Source organism: Tupaia chinensis, unplaced genomic scaffold (assembly GCF_000334495.1).
Source record: "Tupaia chinensis unplaced genomic scaffold, TupChi_1.0 Scaffold000231_1, whole genome shotgun sequence".
In the NCBI taxonomy this organism is placed as follows: Eukaryota; Metazoa; Chordata; class Mammalia; order Scandentia; family Tupaiidae; genus Tupaia; species Tupaia belangeri.
Window position 1 is genome coordinate 1,575,705 of NW_006159706.1, and position 19,443 is coordinate 1,595,147.

Genomic DNA, 19,443 nt, shown 5'->3' on the forward strand with positions numbered 1-19,443 from the left:
AAAAAAAAAAAAAAGAAAGAAAGAAAGAAAGAAAGAAAGAAAGAAAATTTTATAAAGAGTAGTTTTAATAGTTAATCATAAGGGTTTGTCAGGGGCTCAAACAGGAACGAGCAGGGGGCTCCCTGAAGAACTGGGCTTCAAAGATCTCAGAATGAGACCACATGGGGAAGTCTTGAGTCAGGAGGAGCCACACACACACGTCTTTAGTTCCAGGTACCAGCTGCCTTCATAACTCAGACAGGTAGTCGTCGAGGACGCAGGTCCTCTGTCTCTCAGTTCCATTCCTTTCGTTCAAACCTCTGTCAGTTCTCACCAGAACTATTTATTGTCGCCACAGTCTTCCTCTCTCAGTTCCCCCAGAGAAGATTCTACCTCTCAGGTACAACCAAATTAGCCTCAAGAAACCTGAGAATATGTTTTTTTTTTTTTAAATTTAACTTTATTATTAAATTTTTTAATTTCAGTAATAGTTCATGATAACTGCATAAGAACTTTATTTACAGGGTGGGGGTTGGAGGATGAACAGTTTGCAGCTTAAAGAACTCACCCCTACTTAACCAATTTACTAAAGTAAATGTATTAATAAGTCAAGGTCCTGTCGGACACGCTGGCAAGAGACAATGCTCAAGAATTTAAACTCAGGAATTTAACAATATGAAGTTCACTAGTCTTTGGGGAAAAGTACATCTCTTGGCTCTCTTGGGATGAATGGAGCTTCTGGTAACAAGAACAGCATGTTTTTGTACCAAAGCTGAAGCCATTTATGTTTTCAGAATCCAAATCAATAGCAGCCACTCATCATGGGGACTTCACCATCCTCTAGGGACTCAGCCTTCTCCTGGGCTGAGCTGTGGCCACTGCCAGCTCTCACTCTGCGCCCCAGCACTCAGGTTCCAAAACCTGGCAGATCATCAGAGCTCCCGGCTCCAATGCTCAGCAACTAGTGAGCACTTGCTAACTCGCAACCTAGACAAGATCTGAGCCTCAGGGCATGATGCGCTTCTGTCTTCAACACCTCTCAACCAGTCAGCCATCTGAAACCAAGTCTTTCCAGGTCTGGGTTTGCTCTAAGGCGGGTCAGGAAGTAGGGCCCCTGCCCTCACAGCCCCCAAGCTCGTGTGGCGGTAGCCCTGCATGAGGGCTACAGAGGAAAAGCTTTGTTATTATTTTTTTTAATATAATTTTTTTTTTTCTATAGGGCATGTGTTCTCACCAGAGAGATAGCAAGAGGGAGAAAATGAGAAAACAAGCTACCGGGTTTGAGACTCAAGCCATGGTCGGCCATGTGGGAGTCCAATGCCTTAACCACCACACCACCTGCTGGCCCCAGTCTGTGTCATTGTTTTTTGTGTTTTTTTTTTAATAATTATTTATTTAATTTTATTTATTCATTCATTTATTTTAACTTGATCAGAGAAAGACACAGAAAGAGAGAGGAAGCGAGAAAGCAAGCCACCAGATTCAGGACTTGAACCACAGGCAGCCATGTGGGAATGGCCAGCACCTTAACCACCATGCCACCTGCTGGTCCCTCCTTTTTTTTTTTTTTAAAGAATTACTTGTTTAATTTTATTTATTCATTCATTTATTTTAACTTGATCTATTTTTAAAATTTATTTTATTGTATTCATGATAGAGAATTCATGTGTGTGCATGAAAGAGTAAGAGAGAAGCACCCCTGCTGAAGTCTGCTTGTGCTACCATCCCCCATCCCTAGCTCATTAGGTAAGTGAGTGTGTGCATATATACCTAACTGTTTCAGGTCAACTGGGCCGAGATCCACATGGTTTCCAGCACTGCAGTTCTGTGCACTAACACCTATGCCACGGAGGCTGGGCCTGTTATGTTTTAAAATCTCTAGTGATTCCCTTTCTGGAAATCAAGTCCAAGCTCTTCGGCATGGTTTTTATGGGTCTCATTCATTATTTCTCCCTACTCCCACACTAGTTATACGGAATGTTTCATCAGTGTATAAATAGGCCTAGTGTCTTAGAGATTTATGAAACTCAAAACATTGGTCATATTGGCTCCTTTTTTTTTTTTTTTTTGGAGAAGTTTTTGCTAGAAGGGGCATGCACTCGCCAGACAGACAGAGAGAGACAGACAGAAAGTGAGAAATCACCCCCCAGGGGGGATGGCCACGCCGCAATCCCTTCTCCTCCATTCTCCTCTCGGGATCTTGGGCACGCACGCACACACGCCCAGCGTGAGTTTTAAGCCACTGGGTCCGGGACTCAAACCGTGGTCGACTACGTGGGAGTCCAGCGACATAGCCATTACACTAACTGCTGGTCCCTTGGCAACTCCTTTTGAGGAAAGCAGCCTATTAGGTGCTTTCTGCAGGATGTTGCATTTTGGTTATAGCAAGTGAGTATGAAACTCACCCTGCTGATGTGCTGACAAGTTGACCAGACCCAGGATCAGTGCCTGGGCAAAAGTTGCCACAGATAGACTGAATGTAACAGGTGTGAGCTCTTTTCAGGAGGACTCAGCTGCTCCATTTATTACGAGTTGTTCCATACGGGATCATGAGAATGTGCATAATCACATCATCCCACAGGGGGGAGTGACAAATGAGATCCTAGACTAAGACGTTCTAAGGTACACGGGATCTGTGCATCAAAGGTGGAGCCAGCGGCCTGGATACCTCAAGTCCTTTATGTCCTTTGTGAGAAAAAATGGTCTCATGGGGCCAGCAGGTGGCATGATGGTTAAGGCACTGGGCTCCCACATGGCCGACCATGATTCGAGTGTTGAACCTGGTTGCTTGCTTCCTCACTTTCCCTCTTTCTCTCTGGTAAGTGCACATGCGCTATAGCAAATTAAAAGTAAATTGAGACCAGCAAATGGCGTAATGGCTACGTCACTGGACTCCCCTGTAGTCGACCTCCGTTCACTCCCATGTAGTCGACCTCGGTTCGAGTCCTGGACCCGGTGGCTTAAACTCACGTGTGTGTGCATGCCCACGATCTCAAGAGGAGAATGGAAAAGGGATTGCAGCATGGCCATCCCCCTTGGGGGGTGATTTCTTGCTTTCTGTCTCTCTGTTTCTCTCTGTCTTTCTGGCAAGCACACACACCCTATAGCAAAAACCTCTCCAAAAAAATATAAAAACAAAAACTTAAAATTAAATAATTATTTTTAAAATGTTCTTGTCATGCAGTCGGCCATGGGGTATCTGGCTCCCTCAACTATGTTAAGGAGCCAACCCTTAAGTTTTCTCTTAATACCTTCACCTACAACCAAGTTCTAACACATGAATTTTGGAGTAGGGGAGGACACCCAAACCACAGCACTGGGCCTCAGAAGAATGCTTCTAGTTCTACAAGAGAGAGATTTGTATCTGTGACTCTGAAGAGGCTATCCCAGAGGTGACACATGGAGACAGGATCCCAAACTCTTGGCATTAGAGACTGCACAGGAGGTCCCAGTGGTCAAGTTGTGTGTGAAGAGGAGATTCCCTTGAGTAGAACCATTCCTTCAGAATGGAACAGGAAGGTTGACAATGAGCATCTCAGTTACCATAGAGATGGAAAACCAAAGGCCTTTCCTCTACTTTTCAACCTGTATAAATCTCCCAGCACTATATATATATTTTTTAGAGAGAGATTTTTGCTATAGGGTGTGTGTACTCCCTGGAAAGAGAGAGACAGAGAGACAGAGAGACAGAAAGTGAGAAATCATCCCCTGGAGTGAGGCTATGCTGCAATTCTTCCATTCTGCGTTCTCTTGGGCACGTCACTTTAAGCTGCTGGGTCCGAGACTCAAACCACAGTCGACTACATGAGAGTCCAGCAACATAAGCGTCATGCCATCTGCTGGTCCCGCCATCTGCTGTTCTCTCCCGCTCCCCCCCCGACCCCGGTAATTTCAAATTGCTGAAAAGTAGTAGCTTTATCCATTCCCAGTTGATGGATAGTTGGGTGTTTCCAGTTTTTAGCAGCTATGAATAAAACTGCTATAAATATTTGGGTACAGATTTTTGTGTGAACATGTGTTTTTACTTCACGTGGATAAATACCCAGGAGCAGAATTTCTAGATCATATGAGAAATATATGTTTAGCTTTATAAGAAATTGCCAAACTGCTTTCCAAACATCTTTTGCATTTTGCATTCCCACCAGAGATGTATACCCCAGGAGTCTTAAAATACCCTAAGAAAGTGAAGGAGTGTGCTGGGGCTTGGTGCCCTAGCAGAACTGGTGGGACCTTCAAAGTACTAAAACACGTGAATTCACTGCCACAGGAGCCTCTGCAGAGAGAGAGTGTGAGAAATGGACATGGACAAATGGATTCATTTAGAGCTGCAGAACAGGACGCCCTCCGATGTAAAAGAGCTTGTCCGGGACAACTGTCAGTAGAATGAAGGCAAAATCGAAGTCCTCACAGATGAATCTGAAGAACTAGAATTCTTTTTATTTATTTATTTTTTTGGAGAGGTTTTTGCTACAGGGCACGTGCGCTTGCCAGAGAGACAGACAGACAGAGACAGAGAGATAGAAAGTGAGAAATCACCCCCCAGGGGGGATGGCCACGCTGCAATCCCTTCTCCTCCATTCTCCTCTCAGGATCTTGGGTATGCATGCACACGTGCCCGGCGTGAGTTTTAAGCCACTGGCTCCGGGACTCGAACCACCATCGACTACATGAGAGTCCAGCAACATAGCCATTATGCTAACTGCTGGTCCCAAGAACTAGAATTCTTAAGAACAATCAATGTAGGCCTCATCTCAATCACAAACTTACCAAAGTTAAACAAACTTAAGAAACTTGAACTAAGCGATAACAGAATCTCAGGGGGCCTGGAAGTATTGGCAGAAAAGTGTTTGAACCTCATACATCTAAATTTAAAATGTGGGGCCAGCAGGTGGCATGATGGTAGAGGTTGCTGGACTCCCACATGGGCGACTGTGGTTCGAGTCCTAGATCGGGTGGTTTGCTTTCTCACTTTCTCTCTCTCTTCTCTCTCTCTCTCACTGTCCCTCACTGGTTAAATTAAAACAAACGAATAAAGTTCATTTTTTCTTAAAGAATTATTCATTTAATTTTATTTATTCATTCATTTGTTTTAATTTGACCAGAGGAAAACAGACACACAGAGAGAAAGAAAGTGAGAAAGCAAGCCACCAGGTCTGGGATCGAACCGTGGGAGTGTCCAGCACCTTAACCACCATGCCATCTGCTGGCCCCTAAAGTTAAATTCTTAAAAATTCTTTAAAAATAAAAAAATAAATTTAAGTGACAATAAAATTAGAGACCTTACCACAATAGAGCCACTAAAAAGGTTAGAAAATCTCAAGAGCTTAGACCATTTCAACCGCAAGGTGACCAACTGAGAAAATGTGTTCAAGCTGCTCCCTCAGCTCACGTTCCTCGATGGCTACAACTGGGATGACAAGGAGGCCCCGGACTCGAACGCCCAGGGCTACATGGAGGGCCTGGACGACGACAAGGAGGACGAGAAGGATGATGAAGATGCTCAGGTAGCGGAAGACGAGGAGGACGAGGAGGACGAGGAGGACGAGGAGGAAGGTGAGGACGTGAGTAGAGAGGAGGATGAAGGTTATAACGACGGGGAAGTAGATGAGGACGGTGAAAAAGATCTTGGGGAGGAAGAAAGGTGTCAGAAGCGAAAACGAGAACCTGAAGATTAGGGAGAAGATGATGACTAAATGGAATAACCTGTTTCGAAAAATTACTATTGTGATTTGACTGATTTTACCCATATCCCCTCCCACTCCTCCAAATCCTGCCCCCGGAAACTTAACTTTTTTCTGATTGTTACGTTGCTGTGGGGAAACGTGTACTAGGGGTTGTGGACGGAGGGTGGGTAGGAGGGGTGGAATAAAATACTATTTTTACTGCCAAAAAGGAACACACACACACACACACACACACACACACACACACACAGAAAGTGAGGGAGAGTCATAAACATAATTCCTATCCGACAGTTTCATGGGTGACTCAACAGCTTTAATTTAGAAAAACAAAATAATTCTTTTATACCAAGTGTTTTTCATACACATTATGCCTGCAACTTTAAAGAGCAATGATAAAATGCAACACTCTGCAAGGCTGACCCACATGGGAAGGTTCTGCTATCCAGCAGATTTTTTTAAAAAATTAAACCACATACTATTGATGGGTTCAAGTTTCTTTTAGGGAGATTTAAGGGGAGCCTTGAAGAGTGGCTAAGAGCTAATGGGGAGGATCCTGAGCTGAGAAAAACAGCCAGGCAGCTGGAGCAACCTGGGCAATGTCTCCTAACCCACCCTTTCTTTCAATCTCCCATTCACCTTGGTTCAGACCCTCATTTTTTTTTTTTTCCTGAGAGGTTTTTGCTATAGGGTGTGTGCGCTCATCAAAGAGATAGAAAGCAAGAAATCACCCCCCAGGGGGACGGCCACACCAGTCCCTTCTCCTCTAGTCTCCTCTTGGGATTTTGAGCACGCAGACACAAACGCCCAGCGTGTTTTAAGCCACTGGGTCCAGGACTTGAACCGCAGTCAGCTACATGGGAGTCCAGCAACGTAACCATTATACCATCTGCTGGTCCCTTTTTCTTAACTTTTTAATTTGTTAGCAGGCATGTGAGTGTCCAGAGGGAGAGAAAGCATCTCTCCTCCCCCAGTGGAGCCTGGTCAAACCACAATCTCTTTTCTTCATTTCTCTATCCCATCCGGATTGCACATGCACATGCACTTGGTATGTTTTTCAAGCTGCCAGGGCTGGGAGTTGAATTGTGGATGGAAGTGTGGGACCCAGCTCTCAGTATACAGTGCTTAATTCATGCACAACCCCATTGAGCTATGGGCTGGCCATAGGCCATAGGCCTTACTAATTCTCCCGTACTGTTGCTGTAGTCTCCCTACGCTTCTGTTCCAAATCACTTACACCTACTGCCCCACTCCTTTTTTTAAAGTGAGGAGGAATCAGGAAAACGCATGGACTCTGGAGTCTGACAGACTCTGTTCCACCGTCATGGAGGGCATTGGGTGAGCAACTTTGGGCAAGTCTCTCAGCCACTCTCGTCTTCTCTTTCCTTATGTGTAAAATGAAGATCAGAATGCCTGCCTACCTGCAGGTATAAACAGAAATAAGTACTTTATCATAGTGACACCCTTTCCTCTCCTGGTAAATGCAGAACAGAACAGATCATTTGGCCTACTCAAGGCCCTTCCATGTCTTCCACTACCTAATTTCTCACTTACTGTCTAACTTCTCCACTAGAAAGTAAGGTAGAGATTTGTCTTTATACCATAGCCACAGCCCCTAGCTCTGTCAATTATTTGTTGAATGGATGCCTGCCTATGGAATAATTTCAAACTCCAGATGCCAGCTTGGGAGACCTTCCACAGTATGGCAAACCTAATTTCAAGGACTTAATACCCAGTTTTCAGCTTGTGATTCCAGCAAACCATTCTTTGACTGTGCCCAGGGCTTTCGTGTGCTGCCACACTTTTCCTCATGCTATTCCCTCTGCCTGAAGTTCCCTTTCTCCTATCTATTTATGTCAGTATCCTACCCATCCTGCCAGGTTCTGTCCAGACAATGCTGCTTCTGTAAGCCTCCTTGCCCTGTCTCCACCCTCAGCCTTCAAGCCATGAGTGGCAACCTTGTGGCCCTTAGCACCTTCAAAATGTTAATTATCGATAAATGTGTCCATCTCTTAACTAGCCTGATCTTGAGGTTAAGTGCCTATTCTGATTCCTCTGTCAGTTTTGTTTTGTTTTGTTTAATTGCCAACAGTGCATGCACTTTCTGCCAGAAAGAAACAGAGAGAAGGAGAAGGTTCCTCCCCGCAGGGCATAGTCATACCACAATCCCTTCTTCTCCATTTCTCCGCCTTGCATGGATTTAGGGCACACGTGCACACGTGTACACGTGTGAGTGGTTTTCAAGCCTTTAAGGCTGGGATTCAAGCCACAGCTGGCCATGTGGGATCTGGTTTCCTTAACCGTTAGGCTATGGGGCTGGCCCTCCTACCATTTCTTAGCACAAGGCCTAGCAGAAAGCAGCTGTTCATTAAGTAGTATCTGTTCCTGTCTTACTTTACTTTTAACTAAAACTGTCCCACCCAAGCCACCTGCTCAGAAACAGCTCCATGCTACTCTTTGCACAAGCATGGTTTTGAACTGGCTCAGACACAAGCAACTGACCTGAACATTGGTCACAAGTAGTCAGTGGCCAAGGAGGTTGGCTGGCTTGAAGGGCTGTACCCAGTAGAGGTGATAGCAGCAAATAAGCCAATCAGTTGGCTCCCTCTAGAACTTGAACTAGAGCACACAGAGTAGATCACCCAGCTCTAAATGAGGGAGACTATCTATTTCTTTCTTTTTCTTTCTTTTTTAAAAAGATTTATATTATTTTATTTATTTATTTATTTATTTTAATTTGACCAGAGAGAGACAGACCCATAGTGAAAGAGGGAAAGCGAGAAAGCAAGCTACCAGGTCCAGGACTTGAACCGTGGTCAGCCATGTGGGAGTGTCCAGAACCTTAACCACCATGCCATCGGCTGGTCCCGGAGACCATCTATTTCTCAGATATGCACAGAAATTATGTCATAAGAGAGAAATCATGAGGTCTCCACATGAAGAATTGCAATAACTTACAGGGTTGCCTTTGCTCTTTTTTTCAAAGTTGATTTTATTTCCTCCATAAGCAAGAGAAACAGACAGCACCCCCAACAGGGTCTTGACACTATGACCCACTCTAGGCTCAGCTAGCCCTGGATTATGGATACACATGTACCTGACGTAATCAGGGAGGCTTCCAGATGCAAAGCCAGAACTCTCCCAAGTAAGTCAGCTCTGAAGGACAATGTGTTCTACTGCTGTGCTACTGTTAGACCCCCATTTTTCTTTATTTTCTATTTCTAACCTCCTTCCTCAGCCTTCTGAGTTGCTGCAATTACAGGTGCTCACTAGCTTTAGGTTGGATCAAGTGTAGAAGTGAGCCTCACACGTGGTCCCAGCCTGTGAAGCACAATGTCTTAGCAGTGGTGTGCCACCACAGCTGGGTCCTTCATGCTGCCACTCTTAATGCAACCAACCATAAGAGAACCAAAGTGACCATCTTATACTTAATCTTAAGAGTCCATCTTAGGGATACCGCCATCATGAATGACACAGTAACTATCCAAACCAGGAAATTCATGACCAACCGACTACTTCAGAGGAAACAAATGGTCATTGATGTCCTTTACCCAGGGAAGGCAACAGTACCTAAGACAGAAATTCAGGAGAAACTAGCAAAGATGTACAAGACCACGCCAGATGTCATCTTTGTGTTTGGGTTCAGAACCCATTTTGGTGGTGGCAAGACAGCTGACTTTGGCATGATTTACGATTCTTTGGATTATGCGAAGAAAAATGAACCCAAACATAGACTTGCAAGACATGGCCTTTATGAGAAGAAAAAGACGTCAAGAAAACAGTGAAAGGAATGCAAGAACAGAATGAAGAAAGTCAGGGGGACTGCAAAGGCCAACGTTGGTGCTGGCAAAAAGTCGAAGGAGTAAAGATTCTGCAATGACTATCTGCGGTGATTGTGCGGATTTTTCATGAGAGGATTAATAAACTAAAAAATTACAAAAAAAAAAAAAGAAAGAAAAAGAATCCATCTTAGGGCCAGGCCAGTGGTGTGGTGGTTGAGGCTACTGGATCCCACATGGCTGACTGTGTGGTTCAAATCTTAAGACCGGTGGCATGAAAAACAGGTGGGGCACATGTGCGTGCATGTCCAAAATTCCAAGAGAATGGAGAAGGGATTGCAGTGTGGCATCCCCTCGGGGGAGTGCTTTCTCACTTTCCATCTCTCTCTATCTGTCTCTGTCCATCTGAGTAGATGTGCCCTGTGGCAAAGAAAAAAGAAGTCCCTTTGAACAGATGAAACCTTAGGAAAATCTGTCTTTAATGTCTATCTTTTATCGAGTTTTACAGAAACCTCCATCAGAATAGGTGAAGCCAATCGCTGACCTAATGGAAGGTAACGTAATAACCACGCTGACTTACAGATGCCTGGCCCTGCACATCACTGGCTGAGAACATTTTATCAGCTCAAAGATTAAAGTCACGCCTAGCTTCTAAACCCGGCTCTTAGAATTGCCTTGACTTATTTCCATTGGCCTCTGCTGCCTTGATAACGGTTGCTTATCTTACCTGCAAAGAGGGGAAACCAGTCTTTCCACCCTGTCCTGCACTGCCTGCCCAGAGTGATAGAAACTGCCCCCCAAGTGACAGCCACCCTAGCCTGTGATCCTAAGGAAGAGGAGCCTCCCCAGTAAGATTCCCTTGCTTCCTCCCCTGTAAAGACTTTGTTACCTTCTCTATCGGTGGAGATGGTTACAGACTCAGGTCTGCCCTCTCAGGTCTGCCCTCTCCCAGCACTGAATGGCCTCTTTTTTGCCAGGTCCAGGACTCGAACTATGGTTGGCCATGTAGGAGTCCAACGCCTTAGCCACCATGCCACCTGCCGGCCTCTGAATGGCCTCCTTAGGCCAGGTCCACATACTCTCACTCTGAACCTTCCTCTTTTGTGGCTCTTAAATGAAAAAAATAGGTCTGAAGTTGGCTTGTGGTTCTAGCCAGAAGAGCAGGCTGGGGCCTCCCTTCCCCCCCTATACCACCCCACCAGGGCTGACTGCCTACAAGCTGAGACAGATCAGGGCCAAAGGTCTCTCTCTAGCTTTGCACAGAAGATCTGCCGTGCAGATGCTGCGGGTCGCCCTCAGCCGCTGGCTTCTGCCCAGGCTCCCACCCACCACTTCCTCCCGGATGCAGTGACACAGGCTGCATTGGTCAGGACCATTCCAACAGATGAATGTGGGTCACCACATGTGCCTTCCCCTTCTCCCCACCTGCCAACTGGTTAGAAGGAAGCTGTGGCTCAGGGGAGGAGAGGTCGCCACGTGGGTGGGGCTCAGAGACTACCACCCCATTCCAAGGCCCTTGTGAGCTCATGTAGGGGGGCCTGGGCATTCCAAAGTTCTAGAAAGTCAGCCTAGATTTCCTGAGGGAGTGCTGAGCTGAACACATCACAGGTAGGGCTTTTCTTTTCTCTCTCTTTTTCAGTTGTTGCTATAGGGTGCCTGTGCTTGCCAGAGAGAGACTGAGATGGGGGGGGGGGCAGGGAGAAATCACAGGAGCTGGCCATGCCACAATCCCGTCTCCTCCATTCTCCTCTCAGGATTTTGGGTGTGCACGCACACACGCACACACACGCGTGCCTGCTGTATTTTTCAAGCTACAAAGTCCTAGCCTTGAACTGTGCAGTTGGCTGTACAGGACCCAGCTGCCTTACCCACCATGCCACAGGTAGGGCTTTTCTAGGGATGGCTTCCCTTGAATATTCACATATAGTTTTGGGGGCCCTGTCATCACTAGCCGACCCCACTCAAGGGGCTTCATTTCCAGCCTCTAGGTAGATGGTTGGTTTTGTGAGCACGTGGCCAAAAGAACGTAAGAGTTGACAGCTAGAGAGCTGGGACAGTGCCAGGCCATCCTCTCGGCTGTTGTGCTGATGAATCTCTTCCCTTCTCTGGGCCTTCGTTCCTCCTTCTGCACCCAGCTGTGACTTCAGTAGGACTCCTCAGGCTGAGTGTGCAAATAGGATCATATTCACCTTCCTACCACCATGCGGTTGCCTTATTTCCTGCACCTGCCAGTTCAAGATCTCCAGCTTCCTGCAAACCCCCCACACCACTGCAGAATCAACAGGGGTGCTGGACTTGTGCCCCACACCTGGTATGCGAGCCGCTCCGGCTTCACACCTGGGCTGCCATCCTACAGCCCGGATCTCAGACAGCAGTGCTGCTTGCTGTAGGTCCTGAGCCCTGAAATGCCAGAGCTGCTGCTGCTGCTGCTGCCGCCACTGCCACCGCTGCTACCACTGCTACTGGTGGGGGTGGGGGTTGTGGAGAGTTGGGGAGAATGGTAAAGGTGTCCCAAAGCTACTGCTTGGGCCCCAGCACATACAGGCCAATGAAGCAGCTCTTTCTCTCTCTCTCTCTCTCTCTCTCTCTCTCTCCTCTCTCATTCTGTTTAGTAGGTGCACACGTTCTGAAACCCCAGCCACTATACTATAGGAAGGATCACTACTTCTCCCTGATGATTAAGAGCGTTCCTGAGTCAAACTCATTCTCATTTAGGCCTCCTCCCTCACCCCCAGAAGTTCCCCTGTTCCCTGTCAAAAGTCATCTGGGGTCGGGCAGGTGGTAGGGCAGTTAAGGGGCTGGACTCCCACACGGCCAACCATGATTCCTGTCTCAGACCTCGTGGCTTGCTTTCTCACTTGCCCTTCCTCTCTCCCTGTTTCTCTCTGGTCAAATGAAAAAAAAATAACAACAAATAAAATTAAATACATAATTCTAAAAAAAAAAAAAAAGTAATCTGTAGAGTCACCTTTTTAGTTCTCCAGACATGCCCAGTCATTCTGGAACTTCCGACGTGTCTGCTACATGTGCACTGGGGCGTGGGAAACCCTGCCTGTTGTATCTTGTTACACCAAGGAAACCACTCTCCCCCGATAGGAAAATATTCCCAGTATTTGGACCAGATGGCTTAAATTCATGTACAAAACAAATCCAACAGAACCTAGAGGACTTGCCGCATGATGAGTTTGCACTGTGTAATGATCGAGGAGTCTGGGCGTGGGGGGATGCAGCAGCGTTCCCAGTTTAGCATCTTGAATACCTACACATTAAGAAAGGTCTCCTGCCTAGTCTGACCACCTCCTGGCCTCTTCTCCACCACTCTTCCTCCTGCTAAATATTCCTGAAGCCTCTTTGGGAGTTATGGCTGACTCACTTCCAAGCCTTGGATGACGCCTGGTTACTTTGAGGATCTTGGCGACAGCTTATGTTGTGGCAAGTAGCAGAAGCCCATGTGAACTGGCTAGGACCAAAAAAAATCGATTTGTTTAGAAGATATCGCGAGCCAGCCAGTGGTGTGCCGGTTAAGGCAACTAAATCCCACGTGGCCAACCACATAGTTCGAGTCCTGGACCCCGAGGCTTAAGAAGCATGCTGGGCACGTATGCATACGTGCCCAAAATCCCAAAAGGAGGGAGAAATGGAGAAGGGATTGTGGCATGTCCATCCTCCATCGGAGAATGCTGTCTCACTTCTTTCTCTGTCTCTCCCCTCATACACCCTCTGGCCAAATTAAAGAAAAAGGTGGCTGGGGGGAACCTCATAAAATACTTAAGAGGAGCCCAAACACAATCAGAGCTCCCAAGGGGCTGGAAGAGGGTACCACATCTCCTCTGTTCTCTCTGCAGGCCACCTCTCTCCATTTTTTCACTTAGTCCCCATCCTTACGTATACTTAAGTGAAAAGACAATGGAGGCTAAGTCCTTCATTTCTGTAGTCTTAGAAGGGAGACTCTGATCCGCCCCGCTGGAGTCAAACGTCCACCCTACTATAGTCTGCCATGGCCAATGGAGCAGGGTCACATCCAAATTCAGCAAGTGGCCACCTCATCTGGGTGGGGAATAGTGCTGGTGCGGAGGTGCAGGCCTACGCAGACGGTGGAGCTCTCAGTCTTACTCCCTAACTCGGCCCAGCCTCCCTCTCCAGCCTCACATCCTGTTTCCTTCCCTCAGTCTCTGAAGTCTGTCCCCTTTGCCAAGTGTGCATCCCCCTTCACCACGTGCCAAAATATTCCCAAGCCTCCAAGACATCGTGCCCACCTCCGTATCATCTTTTATGATACCTTTGACAAGAAACGTGATAACAAAATTCTAGATTTGAGGAATCAGTAGGTGGTTAAGGTGCTGGACTCTCATGGTTCAAGTCCTGGACCTGGCCACATGAAAATCATGACAAGCACATATATGTATGTGTCTAAAATCCCAGAAGGAGACTGGGGGAGAAGGGATTGTGACATGGCCATCCCTGAGGAGGTGATTTCTCACTTTCCCTGTCTCTCTCTGGTGAGTGCACATGCCTTTGGCAAGAACCTAAAAAGAAAAAAATAAATCTAGATTTAAAAGGATACCCTAATACCCTATTGCCTAATTCAACCCTCCTCTGCCTCACACAAGTCCCTTTTAGAACATTCCTACTTAGGGTTCAACCAGGCCTGCTTACACACCTCCAAAGACGGGATGCTCACAGCTTCCCACTGAGAGCCACTGTGCCTCCCTGCAGCTCTGCCTGTAGGAAAACGCTTTCTTGTATTACAAGCAAACTCGCCTCCTGTGACTTCCACGCTTTAGAGCTGGTTCTGTCCATGGAAATGCCCAGGACAAATCTGTTACATTCCACATGTGGGAAGCCCTGGAGAAATATGGTCAGGGTAGGGTGGAGGTGGAGTGGAAGAAGGGTAGACAGAGGGGCAATGATAAAACATGGCATGGTACCAGGTTGACCCACGTGAGAAGGCTTCAGGTTCACACCTGGAGACCTCCCTGAGTACACCACGCAGGCAGGTACTCAATCCTGGGCTTCCTAAGGCCGGGGGTGGGTTGTGGCATCAAGACACAGGTGCTTGCCTCTGTCATTAAAAAAAAAATAATAAACTTTTTTTATTAAGAGAGATTTTTGCTATAGGGCACATTTGCTCACCAGAGAGACAGACAGACAGTGACAAATCACCCCTGGTGTGGGGGGAGGATGGCCACCCTGCAATCCCTTCTCCTTTACTTTCCTTTGGAGATTTTGGGCACATGCACATGCAGCCAGGGTGAGTTTCAAGCCGCCAGGTCTAGGACTCGAACTATAGTTTGCCATGTGGGAGTCGAGTGATGTAATTACTACACCATCTGCTGATCCCATAAACAACATTTTTTGTTTTTTTTTTAAGAATTATTTTATTAGGCCTGGCAGGTGGCATGGTGGTTAAGGGCACTGGACTCCCACACAGCTGACCACGGTTTCAGTCCCGGACCTGATGGCTTGCTTTCTCACGTTTCTGCTCTCTTACTCTGTCTCTCTCTGGTGAAATTAAAATAAGTAAATAAATAAATAAATAAATAAAGTTAATAAAATAATTATTTAAAATTATTTAATTTTATTTTTTATTATTATTATTATTATTTTCTAGTTTGATCAGAGAGAGACAGAGAAAGAGAGAGAGGGAACATGCAAAAGCAAGCCGGTCTGGAATTCAAACTGCAGTCAGCCACGTGGAAGTCCACCTCCTTTAACCAGCACACCACCTGCTGGCCCCTAAACTACTTTTTAAAAAAAGAAAAAGAGGGACCAGCAGATGCCATAATGGTTATATCACTTGGACTCCCATGGAATCAACTGTGGTTTGAGTCCAGGACCTAGAAGCTTAAAACTCACACTGGAGGGCCAACAGGTGGCATGGTGGTTAAGGGCACTGGACTCCCACATAGCTAACCATGGTTCAAGTCCTTGACCTGGCGCCTTGCTTTCTTTCTTTCGCTCTCTCACTCTACCCCTCTCCAGTCAAATAAAAATAAATAAATGGATAAATAAAGTTAAATAAAAATAGTTTTTTTTAAAAAAAGGAAAGAAAAGGAAAAGAAAAGGTCACACTAGTTTCCAGAATGATTGTACCATTTAAAAAAAAAAAAAGTGGGCAAGGCTCACGTCCGCCTTTAATCTTCTCTCTTCTAGGTTGAACAACCTCGGTTATATTTCGTAGCCTCCATAAGACAACATCTCAAGTCCTCTCACCACCCCAGGGAGAACCCCTGTTTTAACTTCCGTCCTAAAATCTGGTGTCTGAAAATAAATACAAGGCAGGCCAGCTGGTTGTGTGGTGGTTAGGGGCAGCTAGAGCCCACAGGGCTGACTGTGCAGTTGGAGTCCTGGACCCAGTGCCTTGAGAAACACTCTGAGTGCATGTGCATGCCCAAAATCCCAGAAGGAGAGAGAAATGGAGGAGGATTGCAGAGTGACCATCCTCCCTGGGGGTGCTTTCTCATGTTCCCTCCCCTCTCTCTATCTCCGACAAGATCATGTGCTCTTGGAAACTTCCAAAAAAGAAAAAAGATACTACCAAAGACATCTGAGAAAATGGTTTCATCTGGCTGACCAGTATGTGTCTTTACATAGATGTACTGAATGATGGCTCTGTGCTTCAATTACTAATTAAAAAAAAAAAAAAAGATATTCGGGACTAGCAGTTGGAATATTGGCTATGTCGCTGGACTCCCATGTAGTCAACTGCGGTTCGAGGTCCGGACCCAATGGCTTAAACTCACACCGGGCGCATGTGCGTGCATGCCCAATATCCCGAGAGGAGAATGGAGGAGAAGGGATTGCGGTGTGGCCGTCCCCCCGGGGGGTGATTTCTCGTTGTTTCTCTCTGTCTCTCTCTTTCTTTCTAGCAAGTGCACACGCCCTATAGCAAAAGCCTCTCCAAAAAAAAAGATATTCAAGAAAAATTTTATTTTTTTAATTTGCCACAGGGCATGTGCACTCACCAAAGAAAGTTAGAAAAAGCAACCCCAGGTGGGAATAGCCATACAACAATCCCTTCCCTTCCACTCTCCTCTCAGAATTTTGGGCATGCATACATGTGTACCTGGTGTATTCTCAAGCCTCCAGGTCCGGGACTTGAACTACACAGTTGGCCATGTGGGATCCAGCTGCTTTAACCACCATGCACCAGTTGGCCCATTCAAAGAAATCTTTTTAAAAATACAAAGGGCCAGCAGATGGTGTACTGGTTACATCGCTGGACTCCCACATGGCTGACTGCAGTGTGAGTCCCAAACCCAATGACGAAACTCTCACTGGGCATGTATGTGTCCATGCCCAAGATCCTAGGAGGAGAATGGAGGAGAGGGGATTGCAGCATGGCCATCCCCACTGGAGGGTGATTTCTCAAGTGCTTCCTCACTGTCTCTGTCTCATAGGCAAGTACATTCACCCTATGCAAAAGTACATGCAAAAACCCCTAAAAAAAAAAAAAAACCAGTAATAATAAGAAATTGGTCAAATATATCCATTTCATAGAATTAGTCAATCTTCAACAAAGATTTACATGTACCGGCACAGAAAGATTGTCATAATAATGTAAGTAGGAAAAAAGCAAGTTACAAATTATGTGTTATATCTTACTTGTTTGCTGGGCAGGAAGTCTGTCTTTCTCAGCTTCTCACTCCCACGTCTCTGCCTCTTAAAGTGTCTTTAGTGTATACATTAAACAAACTCAGGGGGGGGGGATATTTACAGAACTTTGCATAGTTGTTATTTCTAGATTCTTCAGTTATCTCTAGAGCATAGAAGATGAGGTTTGGGGGAACTTCCATGTACATATATACATTTCTTGCAATGTCTGTCCTTTTATTTTTTTTAAATAAAGAGCACATATTACTTTTTTAAAATAATTATTTTATTTAACTTTATTTATTTATTTCAATTTGACCAGAGAGAGACAGAGCGAGAAGGAAAGCAAACCACCAGGTCTGGGACTTGAACTGCAGTGAGCCATGTGAGTCCAGCACCCTTAGCCACACCACACCACCTACTGGCCCCAGGAGCACATATTACTTTTAACAGTCAGAAAAGAATAACAAAGAATTTGTAGTTCTTTTTTTTTTTTTTTAAGAGAAATTTTTGCCATAGGGCATGTGTGCTTGCCAGAGAGACAGAAAGCAAGAAATCGCCCCCCCAGGGGGGGATGGCTATACCACAATCCCTTCTCCATTCTCCTCTCAGGATTTTAGGCATGCATGCACATACATCCAGTGTGTTTTAAGACATCGGGTCTGGGACTCGAACTGCTGTCAACTACATGGGAGTCCTGCAATGTAACCATTATACCACCTGGTGGTCCCAAGAATTTGCATTTCTTAACCAAACTCTGAATATCAGTGTTGCTTTCTTTCTTGACTCACAGTCTTTCTGTTTATTCATTCAACAAACAATCTCAGGAACCAGCAGTTAGTGTAATGGCTATGTCACTGGACTCCCACGTAGTCGACCGCGGCTCGCAGCCTGGACCCTGTGACTTAAAACTCATGCCGGGCACCTGTGCATGCGTGCCCAAGATCCTGAGAAGAGAATGGAGGAGAAGGGATTGCGGTGTGACCATCCCCCCTGGGGGGTGATTTCTCGCTTTCTATCTCTCTGTCTCTCTCTGTCTGTCTGGCGAGCGCATGCGCCCTATAGCAAAAACCTCTCCAAAAAAAAAAAAAAACAATCTCAGCAGCCTGGCCCCCTGCTGGGCTCATGGAGCCCAAGGAGGCCTGGTTCCAGCTGTGAGGAGAAGCTCACAGGGGGCAGAAAAAGCCTAGAATGGTAAGCTGCTAGAACAGAAGAATGGCCAGGGTTATAGGATCACAGGGCAGAGACCTCCTGGAGCCTTGAAAACAGCAGTGTGTGGGGGCAGAGAAATAGTCATGGCGAAGGGCTCTGGAGTAATTGCAAGCAGCCCCAGTAAAAGCTCAGAGGCAGGAGAGAGCCCTCTCCAACCTAGTCCAAGCCACCATCCCTCGCTGTTCCTCCACTGCCTCCTGCCCCTCCAGCTACTCTCCACCCAGCAGTTGGAGTGATCTTTCCAAAACACAAATCCAGCCCAGCTTCAGTAGTGCAGTAGCAACACGCAGTTCTGCAATGCTGGAGCTGTGTGGAGATCAGGGTTCAGCTCCCGGGCCACCCTGTACATGATGCACACCTATGTACGCGTGTGTGTTTTCCTGGTAGGCCTGACATGCTGGGGAAGACTGTGGTGTGAGGCCCTACAGGCAGTGCTTGTCTTTTTCTCTCAAGAAAAAAAGAAACTTAGAGAAGAAATAAATAACCCCAAGTCCAACCATAGCATGTCTCTGTTGAAAATCCTCCTGTGCTTACTGTTTCTCCAGGATAAAAAGTCACAGTCCTTCACATGACCCACCAGCTGGTGTATCCAAGCTATCAGGAAATCCTGTTGGCTTGGGCTTTAAAACGTATCCACAATCTAGTCAGCTCATAACATCTCTAGTGTAACCACCCTCAGGCAAGTCACCACTGTCTCACCCCGGATCGTTCTTCTAATCAGTTCCCCCCCACAACGTCCGGCCCCCCATTCCCCGCCCGGGGATGGCCAAGCCGCAACTCCCTTCTCTATTCTCCTCCTGGGATTTTGTGCACACACGCACATGTACCTGGTGTTTTTTCAAGCCACTAGGTCCAGGACTTGAACTGCATAGTCAGCCATGTGGGATCCAGCTGTTTTAACCTCCACCCCACCTGCTGTCCACCTCCCTGGATCTTTACAGGAGCCCCCCCCCCAGTGTCTCTCAGCTTCTGCTTTCCTCACCCCACTTACCCTCACCCAGCAGTGGAGTCACTCCTCTACTCTGAACCCTTCCATGGCTCCTATCTTACCCAGAGCCAAAGCCAAAGGTCTTACAGTGGCCCAAAGGCTCTGGCAGCCTGGCCTTTCATGGCCTCTCTAACATCTTCTCCTGCTCTTCTCCTCCACTCAGGAACTTAGCTGGCCACCCTGCAGTTCCTCCAGCATGGCAGGTTTGCGC

At 46.5% G+C, this 19,443-nt stretch overlaps 1 protein-coding gene and 1 pseudogene across 1 annotated transcript in view; one reads left to right on the plus strand and one right to left on the minus strand.

Moving 5' to 3' along the window:
• ITGAL (integrin subunit alpha L) overlaps positions 1–19,443 on the minus strand; it is a 79,173-nt gene that overhangs the window by 50,399 nt on the left and 9,331 nt on the right. The window lies entirely within an intron of this gene.
• LOC102469111 (acidic leucine-rich nuclear phosphoprotein 32 family member A-like) lies at positions 4,275–5,672 on the plus strand (annotated as a pseudogene).